At 41.0% G+C, this 27,947-nt stretch overlaps 1 protein-coding gene and 1 long non-coding RNA gene across 4 annotated transcripts in view; one reads left to right on the forward strand and one right to left on the reverse strand.

Moving 5' to 3' along the window:
- adam19a (ADAM metallopeptidase domain 19a) overlaps positions 1-27,947 on the forward strand; it is a 355,481-nt gene that overhangs the window by 166,900 nt on the left and 160,634 nt on the right. The window lies entirely within an intron of this gene.
- LOC307031764 lies at positions 22,967-25,620 on the reverse strand. The gene is made up of 3 exons (XR_013806069.1): positions 25,274-25,620; positions 24,513-24,560; positions 22,967-24,318 (listed from the first exon to the last, which is right to left on the reverse strand). It is a non-coding gene; the product is annotated as an uncharacterized lncRNA (long non-coding RNA).

Raw genomic sequence — 27,947 nt, forward strand, 5'->3', positions numbered from 1 at the left:
ACACTAAAGTCAAGGGTGACTGATGGCCAGCACCAATCACATAACATGCACCCCTCCCACAGCCTCACTCAGCAATCTCAGGCACCATAATACACCTTTACACAATTACAAGGTTCTTGAGACCAATAAAATGCCTTAAAGTGTGTATATTTAAGCTTCCAGAGTGAAGTTTCCTCTAATTCTTCCATTCACTTGGTAGTAGTTTAACATGCTAATTCCCATCCAGCATTTTGTTGCCCTTAAAATTACCCTGAATGTTATTTGAGCTCAGATTTAAAAAGCTGTTGGATTCTCTCTGTTTGAATCTTCAGATGGCACAAGGTCCTTGCATGGCATTTTCCAAATCTCTCTACAAGCCTTGTTCAATTTTAGAAACATGCAAAACATTTCAGCTGGCAGCCTGCTGGCCTTCCCTTGAACTCCCCAAATGGATTGGCCTTGCTAGTGTTAACATTTGGTCACTGAATGTTTGAATCCAATGCAGTTTGAACATTCTCCTCAGTGCTGATTCTAATGATTTGGATATCAGTGTAGCTAGTCTGCCCAGCTGCTTTATGGCCCTGTGGTATAGTATTCTAACTGCCTAAGCAAAGAACCCACTGGACTGCGATGGTGTTGGCATTTACTCCTAGTACAGGTTAAACCATCCAATTCGACAGATGTGTCAATCTTTACAGTTTATAATACCTTTAGACAGAAGTTGTCAACTCTCGTGACAGTAGAAATATAACTTTCATGCACTTTCATTTATTTGATTGGTGTACTAAGCTATACTTATTTTGTTTTGTTTTAAATTTGCTTTATATGCCTTTTCATTTATAAAAAGTATGAATGTAAGTTAATGGTCTAGCTAACGAGTGGTTAAGGCGTTGGCCTTGAAATCCAATGAGATCTTCCTTCGGAGGTCGAACCCTGCTCGTAACGTTATGTTTATAAATGTTTAGATGTTTTCACTTGTTTCGACAAAACATCGAGACCAAACTGAAGTGATATACATTTTGGAAGTGGTAGAACTGAACCTCTAATCTGGTAAAGTGTTAATGCTCGATGATGCTCCAATAATGCAGACGTTTTATTCACTGCTCGGCACAACTTGTACCCTTGATTTTTAGGTGTTTACAGGGTTATCCAGTGTGCTGCATCATTTCATTATGTTCATTTAATCACACCATACTAAGCGATATGACCATTGCTTGTGGAACTCGCTCCCATTCAACACAAGGCCGCTCAAGCAATCTTCACTCTCTTATACTTGATGTTCCCAGATAAACATTACATTTATCCAAAGCGACTTACATACATTTAATCCCCACAGGGATGTCTATTGACAAGCTTGCATTCTCCTGAGGGAAATTAAATGGTTGCATTTGAGGTAATATAGACCTTGAATTAAACTACATATAATACCAATGGCAAGCAAAGAAGACAAACATATTTTTGCCCTGAGCAATCATCACTTTAACCTTGATGCTCTGACAGGGAGCTGATAGCACACTTCAGAGGGGAGATGGGTGGTGGACAGGCATCGGGGCCAATTAGAGCCAGTGGGACAAACATGGAGGTTCCTGGTTGTCCTCGTCAAATAATGTGACTGTGCCATGTTGTCAGGTTGAGGTTAGCTGTTGCGTGCTTGCTAGGTCACCATGGCTGACTGTCCTTAACCCATTTGAGCACTATATTTAGTTTAATATGGAAAGATGCCACATTATATGTTCTGATTAGTCTGAAGTCAGGATCTGGTACGGACATACATCGGGCAAATATATAGCCCCTTAGCCCCTCTGGTATAGCAGGTGGCCCAGGTACAAGGGCTGTTTTAGATTGCTCGTTAACTCAAAGATCAACATTAGCATCTCAAATATCTGGCTCTTTACATAAAGTTCTACAAGAGAAAATCTCCCCATGCAAAGGTCCGGAACATCAAAATGTCTAAGTTGCTTTATGAATTAGTGTGATATATATTGAAGTAGCCTGTAGCTTTATCAACGTTTGCATGTAATCAACAACTGACTGCCAATCAAATAAAGAAAGTACAATTCATAAACAACAATATTTATTGTCAATTAACATTAAACTATACAGATATACAGCAAATACTGTGGATATGTGTAATGTTCCTCTCGTGCTGCATTTAAAAATAAAATAGAGAAAATAAATAAAATAGCTTTTGAAAATATGTGCATCTTAAAAGTGCTTCGTTTAGATAAATAAAATAAAGTGTAGCAGCAGCTTGAGTTTCTCTTTTTCTTTGTTAACCGTTTCACATCATGCCTTAACTGTTTCAGACAATTATAGAACAATATCAGTCTTTACACATCATAACAATTGAACAGTTTTAAAGTTTCTCTTTCTTTCCCTCTTATATTGCAGTCCCTCACTCACTTTGTTTTAATTCAGTGCGAGAATTGAGCTGGAGCTTGTCCTGCCAGGAGTTTAGATCTGGGCTGAAATGGTGTCAGGGCCATTCTCATACACATGCAGGTGCTCATTGGTTACAGTGATGCAAACACAGGTATGGTGAAAAAAGAGAGAACTATTCGAAGCAGAAAAAAAACTGCGTAATATACAATCTGACAAAGGCCTGTGCTATAATGCTTCAATGAACTGTTCTTTATAATGTACTCTGATCAATAGGAGACAGAGATGTTAAGTTATAAATCAAGGGTTTTTATTATTATTTACAGCAGGGGTGGGGAACCTTTTTCCTTTCAATTTTTACAACATCCTCCGAGGGTCGTACAAATTATTGAACTCAACTAAATCACAGCCCATTCATTTCGCCTTTCTTTCATGCTGTGAAAAGAAAAAGCAACCTCTGAATCCAGATATCTTACCATGACTCGCGTATGCATGCAAGTGCACGGTTGTGGCATGACCACCAAAACAGAAAGATATGGACCCAAGATGTGTGCAAATGTATTTAGTATCCTATCCATGATTTAAGTGTGGGGGGGGGAGTGGGGGGCTAACCTTCTCTACGGGGGTCCGGGGGCATGCTCCCCCTGGAAGATTTTTTTAAATAATGAAGTTAAAAGCATCAATCTGGTGCACTTTGAGAGCAAAATGAAGAGATCTATGGATACATCTTTCAACACCCATATGAAACAGAACTGTAAGCAGATTTTTCTTTTTGGATATTTTACAAATCACTCCCCTTTTAAACTCTATTCTTGTTATTTTTAACAACTTTTTTGTTACTGTCATATAGTATTTTATACCTGTTTTTCTTTTAGTCTCATTAATAACTATAATGATCATATCAAGGTGTGCCTTAACCTCACTGAGCTGAGGTTATTTGAGCCTCTCAGGAGAGCTCTCTTCGACCTGGTTGTAGAAAAGCTCTTTAAATTCGTTAGCATAGCTAGCTAACCAGATGCTAATAACAACACATCGCCACTGTGCTTACAACTAAAGACACAGCCACGTAAACACTGCGGTGTGTACGGCTCCTTATGGGTACTGCAATAGGCTATTTGAAGAGCTGGAGTGGCGTTCCGGTGCTCTCTGTCAGCACTCCTTTCAGACGAGAAATATACCACGTGAAGACACGTTACGCTCGTGTTGTGTTCAAGGAACCTGTCCTTGGCCAGGAAAAACAGGTACTCGCTTGTTTAATTATTTTTGCGGACTAGTTTTCTTCTTCTTTTTTGAAGTGAGAAGTTGTCGGACTGACGGACGGAGGGACTCCCCCCCCCCCCCCAAACAAAAACTCTTCGGTTCTCCACAAATTACACAAGTTTTCATCAGCGTTAAAAAAGTGGGAGGCGCCAAAAGATCCCCTATTAATGTATTGATTATATAGGTCCGGGTCCGTATAGGTCGGCGTCTGGGTCCGGATCCGGACCGCGGTCCGCTTGTTGCCGACCCCTGATCTACAACGTTCTTTACTGGCTAGTTGCTAACTTTGTCTGTCTGCTGTTTGGTGCTGATTAGATAATACAAAATAGGTTAAGGGTTAAGTTGTTTCACTGACGAGAATGGAGTTTGCCAGCCTCAAACCAAAACAACGCCCCCCCCCCTCCCACACACACAGACACAGACGCTAGAGATACCTCTTCTGGAGTGAAGAGTATAAGAAATAATGATATTGCAAGTGAGAAATGTCATAGTTCGAAAAAATGTTCAAGATCAATTTTTTGTAGCAATAATAAATAGGAAATCCATTTTATATATTTTTATTTCTCGAGTACCAATAACAAAACCGATACTTTTGGAAATTATCAATACCACAGTCTTTAAAAATGTAGCCCCGGGGCCCGTTTAATACCAGGTCTCGCTCCCCATCCCTAGTAAAGAGTCTAAAGATGCATTCACATTATACAGAATTTTCTCTTCGCTCATCGTGAGGTGCGCAGCTTCGCATAGCTGCCATCTGATTGCTTTCGTGTCGAAAGGTTAGCGGCAAACGGGGTAAACTTTGAGAGGTCTGAGATTTTTTACCAGTGCACCACGCCGAGGTGAGAGCTTCTGCGTAGTCGAGCGGTTGTTTGACCGCGTGTCACGTGAATGCAACTTTAACAGTTCAGTGGAGCTGAGAGCAACTGCGTAGTCATAATCATCTTGGCATTTCTCCAGGGTTCCCCACACATAGACTTTACTTGGGCAGGCCGTTCAGGTATATTAACGTCTGCCAAAGGATGTTTCGCGACCCAATCTTTTTTTATGCGTCGGCAAGCACGACGCCATCTGCGATCGATTAACTACCCCTCTTGTACCTGTTCACTCTGCTATCGCGTGAAGGGTCTGCTTTATGCGCTCCGCAGTAAAACTCCGCAGCGAGGCTCCGGCGAACCCCCCCCAATTCTCGGATACCACCGCAAGTATATTTCAGATCTGTGGGAAACACTGGTCTCACTATGAGAAGCACCTTTGTGTCTATTGTTAATACAAAATATAGATTATTGCAGTTTTAATAAATAATTCCGAATCGATTTCATAAACACCAAGGCATGTTATAAGAAATCATTAAGCTTTCCTCTCTGCCTCTTGCTTCCTGTCTAGCAGTCACATGTTTCTCTGATTGAGTTAGGTGGTCTGCTGTATTGTTTAATTGCGGCCCCTCATAGGGCCCCAGATGCTGTCCCTGTTTTCCAGATGTCTCTCAAAGAACCAGGGAGGGACGCATTATTACATTAACTGCAGCCATTTTTCTTTCCCCCTTTTTTCCAGGGGCCATTATCTTAGCTTAACTCTGTCTCGGACCCAGGAAGACTGTAATTAGGATGACATTATTTATATTGGTCTTACAGTGCACAATAAAAGGCCTAGTCGTGTTTTGGTGTTGCTACGGGAAACAGCACCTGAAATCTGGCTGCTATCATGTCTTTGTTTTATCACCACTGTTGGCGCCCCTGGCAACACTCTGCCTTTCTTACAGCGTAATGAATGTCCCCTCTTTGAGGCTCAGCACAAAAATGATCAATAAAAGAAAATGCTGCTTTTTAGTTTTGGCCTCATTAGGCATTGAACCATTTTCTTTTGCCTACCATTCCATTCAGCTAACTATTGCAGAGCACCATTTTTATGGGGGGCTTAATATCATTTTGGTCATGGTAGGTATGGCATGTTTTGGCCTCATTTATTATGTGGGCAAAACAGGCTGTTATGTTCAGCGGTTGCTCTAAAAAGAAAGGGCAATGCCTCACACACACATATCCGGCAGCCAGTAAACTCAAAGAGTGTACATATATTCAGTCAGCATGCAGAGTTTTTTGTAAAGTACTACTACTAAGGTAAACTGTGTATGTGTGGGTAATGATGGGTAAATAAAAGGAGTGGAGATGTAGAAAAGGGACAAAGATGATTAGCAACATTTGGCTTGACGTCTGAGAAAATCGGTCTTCCAGAGAATTTATTTTGTCTTCATGTCCTTTCCCCTCAGTTGGCCATTTGCCGACTCTTGGTCTTCCCCCTCCATGTTATTGGCAGATTTATCTCTAGTTTATTGTAAACATTATTGACAGCTGGCCGTGCTCTCGGCTGGTTGTGTTGTTTCAGCTGACCAGTAAATACTTTCTACAACAGAGCTAAACGACATTCAGGAGTGCAATGGAAGCGCGGACCCCGGTTTGTATATCCCAAGTGTGTACATTATTGCTGATTGCCTTGTGGATTTCCCTATAGTGCCCTGTTACTGTGTGAATGCATTTAAACAAACGGACTGGAATTCATGCTTCCTCTCGAATTGGTAATGTGTCATGTTGTATTGGCTGCTGGTGATCGACTTTACACTATCTACATTTGAACAAATATTGCAGTTTTATGATTAACTGAACAATATATATTTTTTGATCAAATGTTTTTATTCACACACATTTAGTAAATTCCAAAGTACAATCACAACACAAATGACAACAAATACAGAAAAACAAATGATAACAACAATCTGACAAGAGGACAAAACTAAGAAAAAATAAAATAAATAAACCCTCCCACCCCAATCCCATGACCTCTCAGGACCAATGACTGCAAACAAATACATCGGTTAAGACAGCTAGATCCGCTCCTTCAATTTTTCAGCTGTCGACACTCATAAACCGATATTGGACTCTTTAACTCCAATCACGCGTGCAGTAGACAGTTCCATGTAGACTACGTCCAGAAACATTAGTAACCAGCAGGTCACTGAGAGCTTGTTGGGTTGTTTCCACCTCATAGCAACCAATTTCTTGGCAGCCGTAAGGCCAGCATAGAGAGGTCTTTTCTGGTACCCAGTAGCCGGCAGCTGAGATAAGTCATTTAAAAGAAAAAAAGACACAGATACAGGTACAGTCAAAGAAAATATGTCGGACAACTTAGAGGAGACCCCGTTCCAAAAGCGAGCAACAAGCGGGCATTCCCAGAACATATGGAGAAATGTACCATGAGCCCCCATGGAGCACAGGGTACACCGAGCATCTGCCAGAAGACCCATCATCTGCAGCCGTCTGGGTGTCAGCAAAGTTCTATGCGCATAGTTCAGGTGGATTTGTTGGTGGTCGGGATTGCGAGACGCCTGACGAATGTTAGCCCAGACTGAATCCCAGTTAAAATCAGGTCTCAATTCTGGCACATCCTTCCTCCACAGTCTATCTAAGGGAAGGTCACCATAAGAGGACTCAAGTAGGTGAGTATAAAACATAGAGACAAAGCCCCTTAATGTTCTTCTATCAGGGATGAGTATGTGGAATGGATGCCGTGCTAGTTGTTGATCCCGAGGGACCCCATAAGCCTTAAGGGCTGTCCTAAGCTGTAGATAAAAAAAGAAAGAGGTGCCTGGAAGGTCATAACAGCCTTTAAGATCCTGAAAAGAGCGGAGACCACTGTCACTGTAAATATCTCCCAAGGTGTGAAGACCCTTCCTCCCCCATTGGGAATAATGAATAGGCCTCCGCCCTATGAGTAATTGGTTGTTATTAAATATTGGCGAATTGAGATGCCAGGGGCTTTGAATAGCGCATAATTTCTGTGCATTTCGCCAAGTCTGAATTACATGAGTAATCAGAGGGCCGAACCTAAGCTGACATTTTTTGATAGATATGTTTGTGTAAATTATGTCCTGAAGTCTCCATGGGGAGACTAACTTCTCTTCTAAAGCCCGCCATGAAACCACAGCTTGGGGGTCAAACCAATTAATCAAAGGTCTTAATGAAAAGGACCAGAAATACAATTTAAAATGTGGTACTGCCAGCCCCCCATCAAGCCTCCTTCGTTGAGTAGTGGACATTTTGAGTCTAGGCCGCTTGTGGTTCAAAATACATTTTGAAATTGCCGACTGTAGTTTCTGCCAATGACCATTGGGGGGCGATAAAGGAAGCAATGAACTGATTAAATTAACTCTAGGCAGTATATTCATTTTAATTATTGAAGCTCTGGCTTGTAGTAAGTTGGGCTGGCTCGAACCACCTATTGAGGTCCTGGAGAACCTTGTTGTACATGTCTGTATAATTATTCTTTATAGTCTTGTTAAGGTTTGGGAATATTTCAATACCAAGATATTTGAAATGTTCTACCACAGGAATGTTTGCAGGGAGAATAGCTGATTTGGCAGCGTCGTTGAGAGGCAAAAAGGCAGACTTGGGCCAATTAATCTTAAAACCTGATAGGTTGCCAAATTCCTCTATTACACTAAGCAGACGAGTTGTAGACGTTGAGGGGTTCCGCATAAAAATCAGTACATCATCCGCATAGAGGGCAATGTGATGAAGCGAGCCTTGGATAGAAATGGGGATAATATCCTGTGATTGTCTAATAAATTGGGCCAGTGGCTCGAGCGAGAGGGCGAAGAGCCCTGGACTCAAGGGGCAGCCCTGTCTGGATGACCTTGCTACAGAAAAAAGCGACGAGATAGTTTTGCCTGTTAAAATCATTGCTGAAGGGGCAGAATAAAGTACTTTGATCATATGGATGAACCCCTTACCTAATCCCATAGACTCTAGAACAGCCCATAGGTATGACCATTCTAGCCTATCAAAAGCCTTCATAGCATCCAGAGATAATACAGCCGCTGGTGTTTTATCATCTTTGCTAGCGTCAATGATGTGCATCAATCGCCTGAGATTGTCCGAGGCTAGGCGACCTTTTATGAAACCGGTTTGGTCACAGTGAACTAGAGATGTCATAAAGTTCTGTAGGCGACGAGCCAGGACCTTCGCGTACATTTTAAGATCGGCACCAAGTAGGCTTAAGGGCCTGTAGCTGCTACAATCAGATGGATCTTTATCCTTTTTAGAAGTAAAGAGATAAGAGCTGTTTTAACATCTCTGGCAAAACTACCCCGTTCTATTGAAAATTCAATCATGGAAAGCAACAGCGGGCCCAAAAGGTCCCAGAAGGTCAAATAGACTTCTTGGGAGATGCCGTCCCACCCAGGCGCCTTACCCTTTTGCATGTCGAGGACCGCTGCTTTAAGTTCCTCCAAGGTAATAGCCTCAGCCAATTATTTGTAATCATCATCTGTTAAGCATGGTAATTCCAGTTTATTAAGAAAAGCCTCATATTTAGTTTTATCAAAAGTGATTTCAGATCTATATAATTCAGAATAAAAGGATTGGAATGCATCATTAATCCGCTTAGGGTCAGTGGTTATCTCCCCTTGCTGGGTTTTGATAGAAGGGATGTCAGCGAAGTATTCATCAGCACGAATTTTCATAGCCAGCAGGTGACTAGGCCTAGAGCCGTGATCGGAGAGAGCTATTGGCAGCATGGAAACATCAGTGCTGTCAAAGAGATGGGGTGAGGCGAACAAGTAGTCGATTCTAGAAAAGGTCTTATGTCTGGAGGAGAAGAAAGAAAAGTCTTTCGAAGAGGGGTTAATCAGGCGCCATTGGTCCACTAGCCCTGTTTCGTGAGCCCACGCACGCAGGGCGGAAGAAGCCCTCCTTTGGTCTGTTTTCTCAGAGGCTCCCGATCTATCTATAGCTGGTTCCCATACAGCATTAAAATCGGCCCCTACTATAAACGAGTAGTCTGTCAACTCTGACATGGCGGCAGTGAGTACATTATAGAAATCTCCCTCAAATGAGTTAGGAGCATATGCTGAGACCAGCGCAATTTTCCTATTAGAACATTCAACTTTTGCGATAGTCATCCGGCCTGTTGCGTCTGCCCATACATCTAAAACTTTTATATTTAAATTGCGCTTAGCCACTATGGTCACTCCCCGGATTTTAGTACTTGCAGAAGAAGATGCTATGACATGATAGAATTTGTCAGCCATTCTTCCCGCGTCAGTCTTCAGAAGGTGAGTTTCACTCAGTAATGCCAAATCCACCTTTTTTCCTCCTCAACAAGCCTAGAACACTGGTGCGTTTATGTGGAGCGTTAAGGCCCCCCGTATTCCAAACCAATATGTTTCAATTAGCCATTTATAAAGGTGAGCAGTGTGTACCAGTATAACAATAAAAGGAATGCACAGAAATTGTCGAAAGGACCTGAGGTATCTCGCCCACCCGCAAAAAAACCATGAGCAAAAAGGTAAAAACAAAAACATGCACACAAAAAAAGGAGAGGCCATTACACCCCCAACCGTCCCTCCCACAAAAATAACCAAACAGTCCGCAACCAGAATAAGAACCAAGGGCTATACAGAATTGAGCCCAACAACATCCCATGTTAACATCAACCTGAAAAATGTGCTATGTTAACATCAACTCGAAAAATGTGCTAGTGGGAAGCCATAAAATCTAACTAGCAGGTCTCACAAATTTAACATGGATAGCAAAAGCTGCTAAAGATGTGTAATAACATCTAATAATAGTGCGTATATCAAAATAATGAAATTAAATCTATATATCCTCAAATATACATATCCTTACATGCTCATAAAAAACAATGTAAATGTATAGCCAGGGATCTACGAATCATTAAATGATTAATGTAATAACTCAACTAGCAGACCGACAGTAACCTAACCTCAAGAACATATCAAAAATAAATGTAGCAGGTATAACTGAGTTTAACAAGTCAAGTGTACTTATGTAGTAGTTGCCCGTTAACCGGGCATAACGTTACCGACAAAGCTAATAAAGATTACTGCATTTAACAAGGAAGTGTGCCAAAGCTACAGTCCCAAAAGAACAGAGAGGGGAAAAGATCTTGTAGATCGATCAAGCCGGCCCACTAACGGAGCTAACATAGCTAGCCACACATAGTCAACACAGTATTGCTACAACCCCAGAATAGCCTGCTTCGTGTGTACAGGTTCATTATAAAACACGTGAAACCGGGTGTGCTAACGGCGCTAATACAGCTAGCCGCATATAGCTTCCATGGATAGTCACAAAACAGTAGTCAGTTTATAGCCACAGGGCTTGGGCGGTCTTGATGTGCAAACCTGTTACTCATTGCCAACATGAGGGTCGCTATGATCCGGTGAAATGGTCATCGGTGCAGCTTGCTCCTCTCCCAGCTCCGCCGGGACGTCAACGAGGCGACCAGGAGAAGTGCGCTTATCCAAAAACCGCTCCGCATCCACGGCTGAAGCGAAGAGATGAGTGGAGTAACCCATTCTAATCTTGAGAGTGGCAGGGTAAATCAAGAAAGCATCAGTTCCCTTTTCCCGTGCCAAAGCCATAGCCTGTGAGAATGCTCTTCGGCGTTTAGCTGTATAATTGCTGAAGTCAGCAGCGAAGCGGAGAGCTCTGCTGCCGATTGAAGGGGGGTGTTTCCTCGCCTCACCGAGGATAGCTTGGCGTGTGGAGAAGCGTAGACAGCAGAAGATAAAAGCCCGGGGCCGTTCTCCCTCCGTAGGGGGAGCACCGCGGAAGATTCTGTGGGCACGCTCTATTTCAGGTTTAAGTTGCTTCAGAGCGGGGAACCAAGTGGGTATCATGCGCTCCAGAAACTGCACCGGGGCGTCACCCTCCGCATCCTCGCGTAGACCATAAACCCGAATGTGGCACCTCCTATTACGGTCCTCAAGATCCGCTATCTTCTGTTCGAAACCCGGCATCTTTTCTTGAACGGTGGAAAGGACGGTAGAATCTTTCTTGGAGATATTTTTCAAAGCATCCAGGTCTCCTTCAGCTGAAGTAATCCTTGTCGTTACAGTTGCTAGCTCTGAGTGCATAGCATCAATCTTGTTAGCTACTCGATCGAGGCTAGCATCTAGCTCCTCACGTAGGAAGGTCCTCACCACTTCAACGATGGATTTAATATCTTCATTTTTCAACGTTTTAGTCGATTTTCCCTTTGCCTCCAGCATTTTTTATAGCTTTCCAACAGATAATTCGGCGTGAAATTACTTAATGTATAATAATAGTGGGATGTTGTCGGGGAGCTCAAGACTTACGCAGCCATTTCGTTCCCGCGGTTAACCGGAAGCCCATTAACTGAACAATATTGAAGACTGACAGAGCTGGAGACACTGAGAGACACTTTCTTTTAAGCCCCTGTCACACTGTCCCGAAATTGACACCAGATGGACATACGATAAAGGAAATGTTCAAATTTGGCTCTGATCGTAACAACATCGGGCCATTCGTGAGGGCATCTTAAGCCATCGTATGACCGCCGGTGGAGTTTCTCAGGCTACGGCAGCAACTTCTTGAGCGGTGGCAAAATCTTTGAAGTGCAAAACAATTGCCGAAGGACCTTGCGAAGGTTCATTTTCGTGTTGAATTTGTGTGTCCATTTTGCCCTTCGTAAGGCACTCGTGAGGGCATCTTGTCAAATCGTGTCATCTTCGTCTTTACTTCGTGTGATCATCGGTGCCATCGGGTATTTTTATCGCCTTGTTTTGTTACTTTTGTTGCAGTTGTATGTCTTAAATGAATAATGTAAATGTTGCCTTCCTGTGTGGTTCGGGCGCCATCGTGTGACCTTCTGTAGACTTTTTACTTGCTTCGGCTTTTGCTTTGGCTGTTGCTTGGCCGTTGACCAAGTTCGGGGCCATCTTCGTGCGAAATTCACAATTCCATATTTGTGTGTCCATCTTGTGTACATTTTGGGACAGTGTGACACGGGCTTTACTGCAGACTGATTTAGATTCGCCTTTGATGACCTAAATCAGATTATAAGATCAGTTCTAGTCTGGAGCGATATATGTTGAATGGCCCCCTCCTTGCTTCCCATCTTCGAACACTATTTTCATTTTGTTCTAAAACTACACATCAGGGGCCTCATTTATAAAGGGATATATGCTCAAAAAATAGCGTACGCCAGTTTCTACGCAATTTTTGCGATTTATAAAATACTAACTTGACAGGAAAACGTGCGGTCCTCCAAGCAAACTCTAACCCATGCGTACACACTAAGCACAAAAACGGGAGAGACGAGAAACTGCGACACCGTTGGCAGAAGGAAGAATGGAGAGAAATATGTGGAAATAATACCATAAATAAAATGTTACCTCTCATTTATCATATATGAAGAATTCATTTTTCAAACATTGATCAAAGCCAATCTTAAAATGATTAAACAAACGCCTGTTTGCGAATCCTCAGTGCACACAAAAACATAACTTGGAGAAATAAATAAATATGGACATGTTATTTAAAACCAACTCGAATATGTTGTGTTAATGTTATGAAATGTTTTCTCATAAATGATAAGCAGGAGGATAGAATTACGTCTAAACTGACGCCGTTTTGCATTTCTATAGGTTGTAGATACGAGCATGGTTTTATATACTACCATGTTTAATCATGTTTTATGCCGTTTGCTAAGACTTGATAAGTCGCTCATAAAACACAGGAGGTATGGAAACTAAGAACACCATATGTGGTAAATTGTACAGCTAATATAACACATTAGTTGTATTTCCTTTAACTGGTGGATATATGCAGAGTTGCTGCAGTGGAGACGCTGCGCACAGCTGATCGACAGCTCGGACACAAACCACCAAATACGAAAACATAATTCAGATCCAGTCGTCATGACTCCACTCCGGAGGGATTCCCCGATAATTTCTTACAGTTTCTCCTCAAGGGGGTGTCTCCTGTCCCCGGTACAAACACACTGCCTGAGGAAGGCTATGTGTATTTTTTTTGTCATGAACCTTTTTCGGACCACTTATTTATTTATTTTGGTGATGATCCGACCTCCATGCTGCTACTCTGGTTCAAACTGCATCCACCAAACAATATGATTTATCTCGACCTCCCCAAAATAACCAAAATCTGATACGGTGTGAGATGTCTTTTTTAGCTGTTCTGTCGTCATTTCCTGCTATCTTCTTCATAAAGTCAATCAAAATGAATGAATGAATGGGCGTTTCTTTGACTATTTATAGGCAAATATGGGCGTTACGTGAAGCCCGTAAAAGCTGCACCGCATTTCGAGTCGATTGTGATTTATAAAGGGAAACCGGCGTCGGAAGTGCCGTACGCACTTTCCTCGCCGGTACGCAATGTTTGGTGAAAATTTCTGTACCTATTTTTTGGATTTATACTACGTAAGCAACCTTCCCACATGAATCCTACGCACGGCGTTATAAATGAGGCCCCAGGTGATTTTATCTGGCACAAAAACAGACATACAAACAGACAGAAAGAAGTATAAACAGCTGGGACTCAAAACCTATTCTGTGGTAGTTTTATGACACACACACACACACACACACACACACACACACACGTACACACACACACACACACACACACACACACACACACACACACACACACACACACACACACACACACACACACACACACACACACACACACACACACACACACACACACACACACACACACACACACACACACACACACACACACACACACACACAAGGTGAAAACAGTACCAGCGTCACTGTCTCGGCTGGTTACTATCACCTCTGCTTTGGTCAAAATAAAAACCCTGTTTTCTCCCAATGACTGCCTCTGCCCAATGAGCAGGAACTTTCCCTCGCTCTTCATTAGACTACAGCAAAAATAAATTGACACAAATCGCAAAAGAACCCCCCAACCCCCCTCAAATACTATTGATGTACCACCAAGCATTGCCAATTGTCGATCTCTCATTATTTCTCCTGATCACAAACAGTCACATGAAGGGAGTAACACGCTGTGTTGTTCTTCCAATGGAGGACATGTTAACTGAACCCCCCCACCAAGTCGTTTTCTCATTACACAGACATTGAGAATGTAATGCACAGCTTCCTATTCTACAGATTCAATGGGGAAGCAAAACTGGCAAGTAAAGAGTATACCAAAATAAATCAGTTCCATATTCAAAGAATCACAGAGGTAATACATCCGAGTGAAGAAATCTAAATGAGAGCTTAAGGAGAAGTAGTTTACCATGACTGCTTTAATAAGATATAGTGACTGACACACTGCCGTAGAGGAAAAACACGCTGCAGACACTCAAATACCATCTTTATAACATTAGAGCTAGACAAAATAAACGTACCAAGAAACAAATCAAAACTCACTCTGGGACATGTTGGAAAGAATACATGACAAAGAACAACTATTGGAATAAAGTCCTTGCCAAGAAATCAGCCTCAGAGATAAAACAAAAGCATTAAAGTCATGATTAAAGCATTCTGACAAATATCACATTCTACATTTAAACAGCACCAAAGCTTCATTCAGAACAAAGATAAAGTATAAATCAAGGATGTTACCTGAGCCTCACTTTATTCAACATTTATATTAATGAGCTGGCAGGAGCATCTCTGCCGTCGTCTGCACCACCTGGGCTCCCTTCAGAGGACTAAAGAGTCCTTTATCCAGACAACCTTGTCACAGCAAAAGTCTTTCCTTGTTATAGAAAACGGAAGAGGTTTTATTTCACTGTAAAGAAACACCCAATGCTACACAGGCTAGATCATAAACTCATCTGGGTAATGACATTGTCAAGCCAAAGAAACATTTTACCATACCTTTTATTAATCCATTCTATAATTTAACCTAGTATACGATACGTAACAATCCTTCCACTTGATGTGCCCCCACCACCGTCTCAACGCCCAGTTATGATGTCCGGTTGCTATTCCTGGCGGTGGTGGAAAGTAACTAAGGAAATTCACTCAGGTGGTACTGTACTTAAGTGTACATTTGTGGGACTTGTACCTTACCCGAGTATTTCAATGTTATACTCCTTTATAGTTCTACTCTACTCCATTTTAGAAGCCAATGTTGTACTTTCTACTCCACTACATTTATTTTAAAGATTTATTGACTAGTTACTTAAATTAGGAAAAACGTTTGAAATCATATCAAATAGAGTGTCTGACGGCATAAACAGCTTTTTACGGAGCTCCGAATAAATACAGGATGGATGTCCGGTGGGTCTGCCGGGGGACGAGTGGCAGGCAGCAGGCTTAGTCTGAAACTGTGATTTCTGAATCAGTTTCTTTTACTGTCCTTTTCTCTGCAGAGGAAGTAAAGAAACCGTCACTCTGGATTTATTTGTTGTTTGATGTGCAATATATGAATCAGCAGCTTTAAGACATGAAGAAACTATTATCCTCTGCTTCGCTCTGATGCTTTATTTTGGCCGGAAAGTGGGCAGGGCCGTCATTTTGGCCAGAAGTGACGTTAGCACCCTCATCAGTGTTTCCCCTAGGTTTACTGCCTTGGCAGGGTGCTGCTCGGGTACCCTGAAAAAAAATGTTGGGGCACCCAAATGTTTTTAATCCTCTGGAGCAGAGAGAGGAGCTGTGGATTATTGTTATTGATATCGTACAGTAACAAAGTATTTGTACATTAAAAAGTAATAAAGTACAATGTTACACTGTACTGTATTACTTTAATTCAAACTGTATTCCCTTCTTATCATGTAGCCTACACTTCTTCCTTTCATTGATACATTTAAATCACCTGAGTACAGCATATAACATATCTGCTGCAACCCTATGCTGCTGCTGCTTCTCTCTGCCTCATCCTCTATTGCTGGAGGCAGCTCCACCTCATCTGATCTCTGATATGAAAGCAATCGTGTTATGATCATATTGAGCTATTGGTGTGAGTCTAACATTAAACAAGCAGTCTGCTTGTCATACATTGCTGACGATACATTTTAAGTGGCAATTTGTTGAGTCACTGCCGCTAAATGCCGGTAACATCAAGCTAGCAAATCCTCCATTAGCCTCACATCAACAACAGGTGACAGAACATCCAATTATCCTGAGCTAATTTACTGAATAAACCAACTCACATCTCCTGTCTTTTTTTTCACCCAACTCATTAGACTATGCTTCTGCTGGCGTTTCATTGTTGTTTCGTGTCAAATTCAATACTTTAGTTCAAAACCGCGGTACCTGCTCACCATCTGTGAGCTAATTTTAGAATGCACAGGCTACGTTCGTTGTCGCGTTCGCGCGCGTCCACCTGGGCAGGCTGTGTGTGTCCTTCTCCCGTGACGATAACGGCTTGCGGTTAAAAAATAATAATAAATGAATTTGAAAGTGGGGGGGGGGACACAAACGGGCAGACAGCAGAGCTCGGCGCAATAATGCAGATTTGTTTGACTTTTTTACACTTTGTTGTTCTCCTCCTTTCCTCCGCTCTTGTCTCTAATTGTGAGTGTGTGCATTCGCGTGTGTGTGTGTGGGTGGGGGGAAGTGGAGCGGAGCCCCGCCCTTCAGAAACAGAGCGGAGGGAGAATGTGAATACGCAAAGCAGTGGACACTGAAACATGCACATTGGATAAATAACATAGGCGTTTAGTTTATTTAATAAAAGAGCACATGTTCAACATTGAAAAGTGACCGTAAATAGATTACTTCAGTTGCAATTTGGTGCTATATATATATTTTTTTAAATAAAAAAAACACCTTGAATTTCAGGCAGGGCGCGGGGCTCCGTTGGCAGGGCGCAGTGCCCCGCCAAGACAATGGTAGGGGAAACATTGCTCATACTAAACTTTTCTAGAAAAAACGTTGCTAAAAGCATGAGTGGGTTAACAGAAAAAAAATGTCTGCAATTTATTAATTGTGAAGATTTGAGTAGTTTTAACCCTAATACTTTAAGTATGTTTGCCCTGTCCTACTTAAATACTTTGACTTAAGTACCATTCTTGATCTTTTACTTTGACTTGAAATTGAGTTATTTTAAAGGTAGTAGTGAAGAATCTGAACCCTTTTCCATCACTGATGCCTGGTTGTGATTGGTACATTGTGCTTGTGACATGGACTCATGTCCTGGCTGCATCATCCTTACAGTAGCTAAAACCGGGACAACCGTTGGCATGTGGTGTCTGTGTTTAGGAAGCATTATGTCTCTGTGTGAACCCTGTTCAAGGTTGATTTCTTTTTTCAAGAGTAAACTTCAATATTCTATTACTGCTCTATTGGCGTTGATCTACCTGAATCTCTGCGGTATGGAGTTTAGTTTTACACGATATGTTCCTGTTTTACTTTCACTTATCGGCCTTAATTCTGCTGTTCATTGAGTGGTATTTGAGCAGAAGTTATTGCTTTTTCCCCCGCGTTACATAAAAACTGGCGGACTAATCAGATGCTTTTATTTTGAGCTTCATTAGGTGTGATATTCTTCAATACATTCTAGAAATCAGCTACATATGGACATATTCTGTGGCATTTCGTCACATGATCAGATAGTAACAAATGGAACAGAGTCTTTCTGAACAGTATGCTTTGTGTTTGAATCCATATTTGTAGATAAAGATGCTATGGGGAAAATGTGTAGCATCGTCTATTTAATAATTCAGCTTTTTAGCATCCTCATCTCAGACATGCCTGTAATAACAGCAGGATAGAGAGGACTAGGAGAATTGTATTGCTATGGACCAAGGCAAGTTACTGTGACGTGCTAGTAAACTCTGTATACTTACAAGTAATCTTAACTTTGGTAATATCAAAAATGTGGGGTTTTTTGTGGAGTTTTTACCGTATTATGTTTTTTTTTAGCAATGCTTTAATACATTTTCTTAATAGTGCTTGACGATGATGTTTTACGGCCACAGCATCATGGCATTAGCCTAATACTGTATCCTGCCAGAGGAACAGCAATTGAGCTAAATTATTAGGACAAAATAGCTATTTGAAACTAAGAGCCATGTCAGTGATGCCACAAGTCTTACCAAGGCACTGCAGGATGGATAATATATAAAGTCTAATGGTACAACCCTAATGAGCTTTAAAATGAGTTTTGGGTTATAAAGAAAATGATATTTAGAAAATATGGCTACTCTTAAACCCATTTTCAAAACCATTGGCTTACTTCTTTCCACCCTAAGGCCCAAACAGGACACGGTAGGAAAAGACAAACTGTCCTCCCCACAACTGTAATCTGCTGGGTCAAAGCACACCATCAAATCCTGTCAACCATCCCTGAAAAGTACAAAATCACTTCTAAAATGGAGAAATAAGAAAAATGCAACATACTCAACTATAAAAGATAGGCACAATAAAAAAGAGATTGAAAACGTACCTCAACACATTTCAAAGTTCTATTTCTTCTGTGTCATTACAAAACATAACTCTTCGAAAATATGGTGTAAACTGTTTGTCCGTTGTAAAGTTGCCATGGACACAGCTCCATTTAAGCTCTACAATAATGTTTTTTTAATGATTTTGTTTTGTATGATTATTGATTGGCCTTGAGGAGAGCGAAACATTTGGGTCAAAGGTAATTGTTATGTATGCACTCAATGTGTGCTGTGTTGATGCCACATCAACATGTTATACAGTCACAGTAGAAAACAGCCATTATAACTAACTCACAAAAAAAGAACACTCTGTTAGTGATTGGCTCAGGCAAGATACCATCTACCTACAGTCCAATCTATGCTTTACTGTCAACATGCAATGGGCATTTTGTGGACAGAGGAAAATGCAGTATTTACTCTCAATGGGTAAAGCAGCATTCACATGGTACACAATCTTCTCTCTGCTCACTGCGAGGTTTGGCGCAGAGCGTTGCGGTGATAGCAGTCAGTAAAGTTGCGTTTCTTACCTCCCCTGCTAGCTTGCACAGCTACGTACAGCTGTCATTTGATTGGTTGCGCGTTGAAAGGTCAGCGGTAAACAATCTGCAACAATTTTGAGCAGTGCGCAGCTTAAAAAATGTTCAGGTGACGGATCATTTCAATAACCTTAATGACACTACGATACAACTGTCATAGTAGATATTTTAGGTTTTGAGCAGATAAGAACGGAGCAAATAAGGCTGTAACTTTTTACACCTACACAAAAATTCAGTCTTTTATATTTTCATAATCTAGTCATAATTCAATGTATTTTCACATGAACACAGTAGTTTCTTAATGACATTCTGCACAAGGGTAAATGGTGCTTTTTCATTTGAGGTTTAACGGTTAGACGTGTGTCTTGACTTTTACACAGGTGTCATAACCAACTGGGGTCTGAGGTTAACCTGATTCTTGCTGAGGCGGTGGCACTCCCTAACCACACCGCAACTGCTGTGTTTCAGAGAAGTGAGGCATCACTCTGAGCAGAGACATTAAATATGTTGTTCTAACACATGCTGGAGAGCACGTTGACACATCCTGCACCTCAGCATCAAGACACATAGTCGGTTTGTGACTAGAACAACACCCTTCAGCTTTCAGTTCTCGCTCCCTCTATGCCTTCGCAGCATGGTTTCATGGTCTGCTGGAAACATCAGTTCCTGTGTCAGAATTCGGCCATGAAATGTGTTGAAAATGCAATCATACTGTAGTCAGTCAGTATGTATTTTTTTAGAGCTCCAACAATTAGCTGATTAATCAGTGTGTCATTTTTAAGCAAATGCCCAATGGGAAACTGACTTATTTTCTTTCTGAAAAAAAAGTTTTTTTAAAAAAACTGTTAGCAAATTATGGACGTTACCTTGGCTTCTGGGAAATTGTCATAATAAAGTTGTCCTTGCGTATTTATTTACTTTGGATGCTAATGTAAGCCAACCAGATCTGTATTGAACACACAGATTGATGTTGATATCAAGACTAGGGATTTTTTTCGAAATTTTTTAAATAATATGGTTTTACATATTTTGTTGTGTTGAGCTTTGTCAAATTAAGGTTTTATCTTTTTGTGATTGAAGTAAACCACTCTGTTCTGTTTGGACTGAAAGTGAAAAGCACTCCTCCCTTGGGTGTTTATGTATTTTCAGGCTGCGTTCTCAGTTTTCATACAAAGGTCATGCAACTCAAATGTCCACGGATAAGGAGTTAAACGTCAGTGCATCTTAACCAGTTAACTGAAACTCAACTACATGATGTCTCAGCAGTCAAAAAGTGAGACTATGTACATTTTCAAGTTTCAGCTGCAGTGCCTGCTGAGAGACAAAGACACATCTGGATTATTTATATTAGTTTCCACTTTTACACATGTAATGAGTAAGATATTCAGCACATGTAGGCACGTGCACAGACTGAAGTCTGTCTTTGTGCTTTCTCCATTCTCCCATCACTGCTCAACGGTGGACTGCTGTCATGGCTGGAATGAAACTTATGATAAATGTTCTTTCTATCTGTGAGGAAGTGTATTATTTGGGAAAGAGTACAATAAATGAAAAAATGCTTTTCTCTACTTTCTCTATGCCAAGTACAGAATGGTATCATCACTGGAACCATCCGTCTTCTTCAGTCCCCCTTTGCTTATCAGTTGTTGAGCCTGAACACTGAGGCGGATGATCTTTTTTATCTGTGGCAGTCACAAGCAAACAAACAATTCCCTTATTCCCCCACAACTCATGAGCAATGAGCCCCTCTCACCCCAGAGAGTTCAATCTTCTGACAAAAGACAATTGCAATGACTCAGATACAATTTAGTATCAAATTCTCTTTGACCACCTTTAGACTGAAGGCTAATCGCTGATTGCTAAGGTCATTTTGTATTTTTTGTTGGATTATTTGCGTTTATTAGTAGAGTTTGAGATAGTCAGGAAACGGGGAGAGAAGAAGTAATTCATTTGGAATGAAATTAAGACCTGGGATCAGATTTTAACCGGTGTTTCTGTGGTAAGGATTTAGCCTTGGTACAATATTTACTATTAATATAATATTTTGAGCATGTTGGAACAACTAATTAAAGTAAATGACAGCTCAAAATTTGCCTTTTTCCAGTTGGCATTCGTAATTCAAGGGGCCAGAAGTCCCCAAATTATGTAAAATGGTGCCAAGAAATGGAAACCGAACCATGGATGCCTTGGCTGTTCTCCATGTTTGTTCGAAACGTACCACTTTATCCACCTCCACCGAGCACCTGGGATGTTCCTCTTCCAACTGTCAGATGAGAGTTGTGATTCGACATGGTGTCCTTTACCCTTACTTCACCAGCTGAACCACATCGGATTTTCTTTAAACGGAGCATTTGTTCTGCCCTCAAGAAGAAGTATAGGCAGATAAAAGGTCTAAAGTCTTTGGACATTCTTTTGACGGAGTTCTATTTGGTTTTAATTATCTTCATTTGATCACGTTAGTTGGGCCAGTAAGTTTTGAACCTCTACAGAAATGAACCCCTGTGGTGGACCCTCTGAGGCCCAGTTCATATCCGTTTTGACATCCCCAACAGACTTCTTCAGCCATGTTGAGAAGCAGTGGCGAATAGACACAAGTGAAAAAGACCAGCAAGCCAGGAAAAAAAGGCCCTATCCCTTCTGGAGTACAGAACATTACAAGCTGATATAGTAGTTTTTAAAATACTCTGAACCCCTCTCTTAGCTTTCCAGAACATCATCAGATCTCCCCCCTCCTATCCGTAAAGTCATATTATGGGCTGACCTAACTTCCTTACTCGCCTGGTAATTTGGCCCTATAGAGAGCCGCAGTGACGCGTCCTTAAACCCGGAAGTAAACTTCTTCCGGTTCCTTCGTCTAAAACGCAATGCAATTTCTCCATAGGATTTTGGAAAATAGCTCGAAATAAGGTCTGTGGTTGACACATATTTAAGAGATGGATCACGTTTTGTTCAGCCGGATAATATCCACATGTCAACCCTACTTTTATAATTTTTGAATAATAAATCTAGTCGGCAGAAGCAAAATGCTAACGTTATGCTATAAACGAACTACAAGCCAGTACAGCAGCAGGGTCGCACGACTTCAACGTCACGCCAACTTAAGATCGTTTCAACTGACTTGCACGGAAACTGCACTTTGAAAACTTTAAATATATTAACATTTTAAACTGTATACCCCGGTTATCTAGGCCCGTTTTGTTTAATGTATACATGTCACACTGTGGGAAACGATATTTCGATATTTCTGGATGTATAACACATGTAGAATTTTTGACAATAAAGCTGAATTTGACTTTCGCGTGCTTGCATATTTTAACAAAGCTTTTCATTTTAGCCACACTGAATTGAACTAGAAGTCATGGCTGTGTCAATTACCAGTCTGATATCGTTTTACAAAGATGACAAGAAGAGTGTAGATAGAGGAGAGAACCACTAGAAGTCAGGACACGTTACAGTGCAGCCTAGATGAAGGTGTGCTTACCGGTGTTGTCAGGGCTAGCATGAGGGACAAGGTTTATAGTGTCGGTGAGTAGTGATAGCAAGAGTACCGTTAACCTTTTAAGACCGAGTTAATTTATTCACATTAATTCCCATCAACAAATCAATTGTATGTGTCACATGAAATCTTTATTAGGCAAGGCAAGTTTATTTATATAGCACTTTTCAACACAAGGCAATTCAAAGTGCTTTACAAAAAATGAAAGACATTAAGAAAATGGCATTTAAAATCAGTCATTAAAAAGAAAAGCTAATAAAATAAACATTAAAAGAAAAAATACATGGATAAAAGTTACAGTGCAGTCTAAGATATTAATAGTTCAATTAAGAGCAGCGACAAAAAGAAAAGTCTTCAGCCTGGATTTAAAAGTAGTAAGTTGCAGCGGACCTGCAGATTTCTGGGAGTTTGTTCAAGATATTTAGAGCATAATAACTGTACGCTGCTTTACCATGTTTAGTTCTGACTCTGGGGACAGAAAGCTGACCAGTCCCTGAAGACCTGAGAGATCTGGATGGTTCATCATTTAGCAGGAGGTCAGAAATGCATTTTGGTCCTAAACCATTCAGTGCTTTATAAACAGCAGCAGTATTTTGAAATCTATTCTTTGACACACAGGAAGCCAGTGTAAAGACTTCAGAACAGGAGTGATGTGATCCACTTTCTTAGTGTCAGTGAGGACTCGAGCAGCGGTGTTCTGAATCAGCTGCAGCTTTCTAATAGATTTTTTAGTGAGACCTGTGAAGACACCATTGCAGTAGTCCAGTCTACTGAAGATAAAAGCATGGACACGTTTTTCCAAATCCTGCTGTGACATTAGTCTTTTAATCCTAGATATGTTCTTTAGGTGATAGTAAGCTGATTTAGTAACTGTTTTAATGTGACTGTTGAAACCAATAACTAATTTAACCCGCTGACAAGAGAGCCTACCTCCGAAGATCGTGACTGGCTGAGGGACAGACTCGGGGGCAGGTTCTCAGGAATTTCTTGGCTTCTCTCCCCCGAGCCAGAAGAGGAACACTGCAGCTTGGAAACACTTACTGTTCCTGAAATTATCAAATCTGTCGGGCATCAGGGACCTGAGGCAATTGTGGCAAGCATGGCATTGTCTGAAGAGCAACAGAGGGCAATTCAGGTGGCTACCACTGGTCAGCGAACCAGCCCAAACTGGCATTTGTTCAGGAAAGGAAGGTTGACTGCCAGCAACTTTGGAGCTGTCCTGAGGTCAAAGCGTGTGACTGCTTCCTTTATTGCCAGGGTGCTAAGGCAACAACAGGCCCTTGATGGTGTTTTGTCTGTACAGTGGGGGACTATGAATGAATGTGAGGGCGTCAGGGCATTCACCACTGCAACTCAGATGCAGGTCCATGAGTCAGATTTGTGGCTCTCCCAATCAGGATTGTTGGGGGCATCTCCAGATGGTCTGGTAGGGTCTTCCGCTGTGCTTGAGGTAAAGTGTCCCTACAGAGCCAGGGAAATGACAATTAGTGAAGCATTGCAAATCAAGGGCTTCTTTGTCAGTAAGGAAGGAGAAACATTCAGCCTGCGTGAGGAACATCCTTACTGGCACCAAGTGCAAGGTCAGCTTCACCTCACTGCAAGAAAGAAGAAGAAATAAAAAAATTGTGAATTGTTTTTAATTTACATTTACTCGCCTTTGCAATGTTGTGGTTGTTAGAGTGTTAGGTTTTCTGTCAGCTCGTCTGTTGGGAAGATATAAAATATAGTTTCATGGAAGTCACACCGTCACATATACTGTAAGAGCATTAAGACCTACAGTACATAGGCTAAAACAAAACATCTAAAGATATAACCTTGCACTTTGATAAGTCTCGTGAACATTTTCACTATTTTGACATTTTTATAGATGAAAATTGAACTAAAGAAATAAATGGGAGATTAATCCATATTGAAAATAGGAGTCAGCTGCTACAATAATTATAATAGTTATATTTCTTAATGAATTAAGATAAGATATTACTGTATTGATCCCAATTTGGGAAATGTTTGTGTTGCAGCAGCATAACAAGAAAAACAAAATATAAGTTATTATATATACAAAAGTATGTGAGGGATGGGATATTACATTGAATATAAATGTAAAATGTACGTGTGATTTTACGTCCAAGAGAAGCTATGGAGCAGAGAGTTCTCTGCCAGCCAGAGGTGATTTGTTATTAGTTCAATATGTCAAACTGATTTCCCTGACTACAATCTTTAGTTACATGGTGAAACGTTATGCTGCTTGTACTAATAAGACTTATCATATAAGCCACGCAGGTTTTAATAGGATGTATTCATTATCTTTACTTGTGTTGCGGTCTTTTCAGCAGCGCCATCTCTATAACGGCGATACAGTCACTACCCATTATTTACATTTCACCGTGACATGGACAAAAATGTAACGTCAGCTTACCTCATGGCACGAATCCAGACTCTCCTTTGGAAAACATTGGCCGGGAAACGATAGAACAAGCACGTTTCATGCGAAGACCTGTGGCTGCAACCCGGAGCAAAGCAACAAACCATTGCGTAGCTAACGAGTAGCGCTAGCTTTAGCTAACGTTAGCCAACGAAACGAACTGCCGAGTAAAATTGGAAAACACTGGTAATTAATTATTCTATAATTTGTAAAACTACGGTGTTAAAAACGACAATTTCAAAAATACAGATTCTAATGGTCAGATATAGATATACAGATAATAAAGATAGGCAGGTACTTGCTTTCAAGCAGAACACAGGGAAAACAAACTTAGCGGGAGTGTTTACGTGTTCGGCGTAATGACGTACAACGGCCTCGACAATTTCTGTAGTCCTATTCAGCCATTCGGTAACAACCATCGTTTTTCAGACACGTAAACTCTTCAAAAATCCCCAGTGGGGTCACTGCTGATGTATTTAATGTCGTAGAACAAAACGTCAATTACCTCTTAAATTTGTGTCAACCACAGACCTTATTTCGAGCTATTTTCCAAAACCCTATGGAAAAAATGCATTGCTTTTTGAGGAAGGAACCGGAAGTGCTAAAAATGCTAACTTACTTCCGGGTTTTACGACGCGTCACTGCGGCTCTCTATTGTCCCAACCCACCACAGAATATGACTGTAGCTGACAGGAAATCCCATGATTTAAAAGTAAAATCGCCATGAAATGTGAAGTTGAAAGATGTTCATAATGATGCGTCAGATGGTCATAATGATGCGTCCCTGTGAAATCGTCCAGCTTTTTCCGAGTAAAATACCATTGTAAGTCTCATTATTAATCACCACTACATTCTAAATTCAACTTCATCTAGCCCTTTAACACTTTGTGCTGCTGCACGTACATAACATCAAATGTAAGTGGGCTTTGAGTGGCCCACACCATCAGCACATCTCAGACCTACCGCTTTGTACCTGTCGTTCCTCTTAAAATAGGACCATTTATTCTGAGGATTTATGAACATTGTGGCTTCTTGTTCTCTACTTTCTATTTCTTGTTATTTCTATCCATCCAAGGTTTCTCCCTCCTACTCTCTCTCAATATGTTGACACTTAAAAGCAAACACTTTCACTCCAAAAAATGTCATAAATGTCAGTTGTGTAACGTCTTTATATTTTTCATAGTATCACTGCCCCTTTTTGGGTGTATTGCTCGCATCCTTCGACTCTGCATGTTGTTATGTTCTTTTCCTTTGAGTGAGCCTTATTGACACTGACAGCAGTAATAATATTGGATTACTGGAGACTGGGGTGTGTGGTGTCAGCCATGAATGTTTAACTGATTTTATTCTACATTTATCAGTGAACCAGAAAATGTAGCCTGATCCCTGGGAGATCAAATTGGATGCAATCAAAGACCTCATATTTCTCCATCCTTTGAATCAGTTTCTCTGCTATAAAGAGTATCAGTGAGCAACTACACATCAGGAAGGAAAAAGTTCTACCCTCTGGCTGTATTCATGGAAAGAAAATCAGCACATTTTCACACCTTGACCAACAAATCTTTCAGGCTAAAGCCAAGCTACATTAATAATGTCTTTAACTTCAACAAAAGTATTTGAGTAAACCTCCAGAAGGCCTCCATGTGAGAGCAATACGCCTCAAGCACATACTGTATTTATTAAAATTCAACATGTGATATTTCCATTCAGCAACTCACTACAATAATGAATAGTTCTACTTCAATGCATCCATTCTCAAACTCTGGTATTCCCTTTTTTCAAATGAGTCCTAGCAGCCTGAGGCTTGACTGAATAAGACCTTCTCAGAAAACAGAATATTTTGCTCTCAAAGTTGTCTGTGATGTTTGTTGAGACATCTATAATACTGGTTGGATTTGTCTTTCTCTGCTCATGAGTTCTTGTGATGGTAGCAGCAGTTGGCCCTGTCTTGGGTCTGTCTGCAGGATGTGTGTTCCAGCATCCTTTCAGTTTCACATGGGAACACAACGAGAAGCACCCAAGGGCACTGACCTTTTAATAGAGCAAGTAATAGGAACGCTTGGCCAGTAAAATACGTTTCTGGGGGTTTCTTTGTGTGAAACGTTAAATGTAGAGAATTACCTTCTTCAGAATTGGTTAATCGTATGGCCTTAATGCTAATAGGGTTAGTCCCAGTGCCGCAGTTGTATGTAAATAACAAAGAAGCATTATAATTATTCAGTCAATTCACATTTATATTTATATACAGTTTGCTAACACTAGCTAGCATTAGCTACAATACGCTATTTCAATCAGGAGAGACGTGATGTATGGAATACATGTTTATTATTGGGTCACATTATATAAATGAAACATAATGATGACAGTTTATAACAAGTGAATTAAATGGTGTTTGGCGATTAGGCCCAGGTTTTGTAGGATGTCATTCGGGAAGGGAAGAACCGTTTCCGATGAACCCCCCCGGGTCTAGACACTGGTGGTGGTGATAAGTGGTTAGGTCCGGTTGGAAGGGAGAAGGTTGAGCTTGGCCCTGAGTTGGAAGCAGGAGGCGAAGGGGTGGAGGAGGGTTGCGCGTTGACACCTGGAAGACAGCTGATGGAAAAGGGGAGAGCATATATAGAGGGATTAACAGGTGCGATGATTAGGCTTGTGAACGGAGGGAAGTGAT

Source organism: Notothenia rossii (genome assembly GCF_949606895.1).
Source record: "Notothenia rossii genome assembly, chromosome: 3".
Classification (NCBI taxonomy): Eukaryota; Metazoa; Chordata; class Actinopteri; order Perciformes; family Nototheniidae; genus Notothenia; species Notothenia rossii.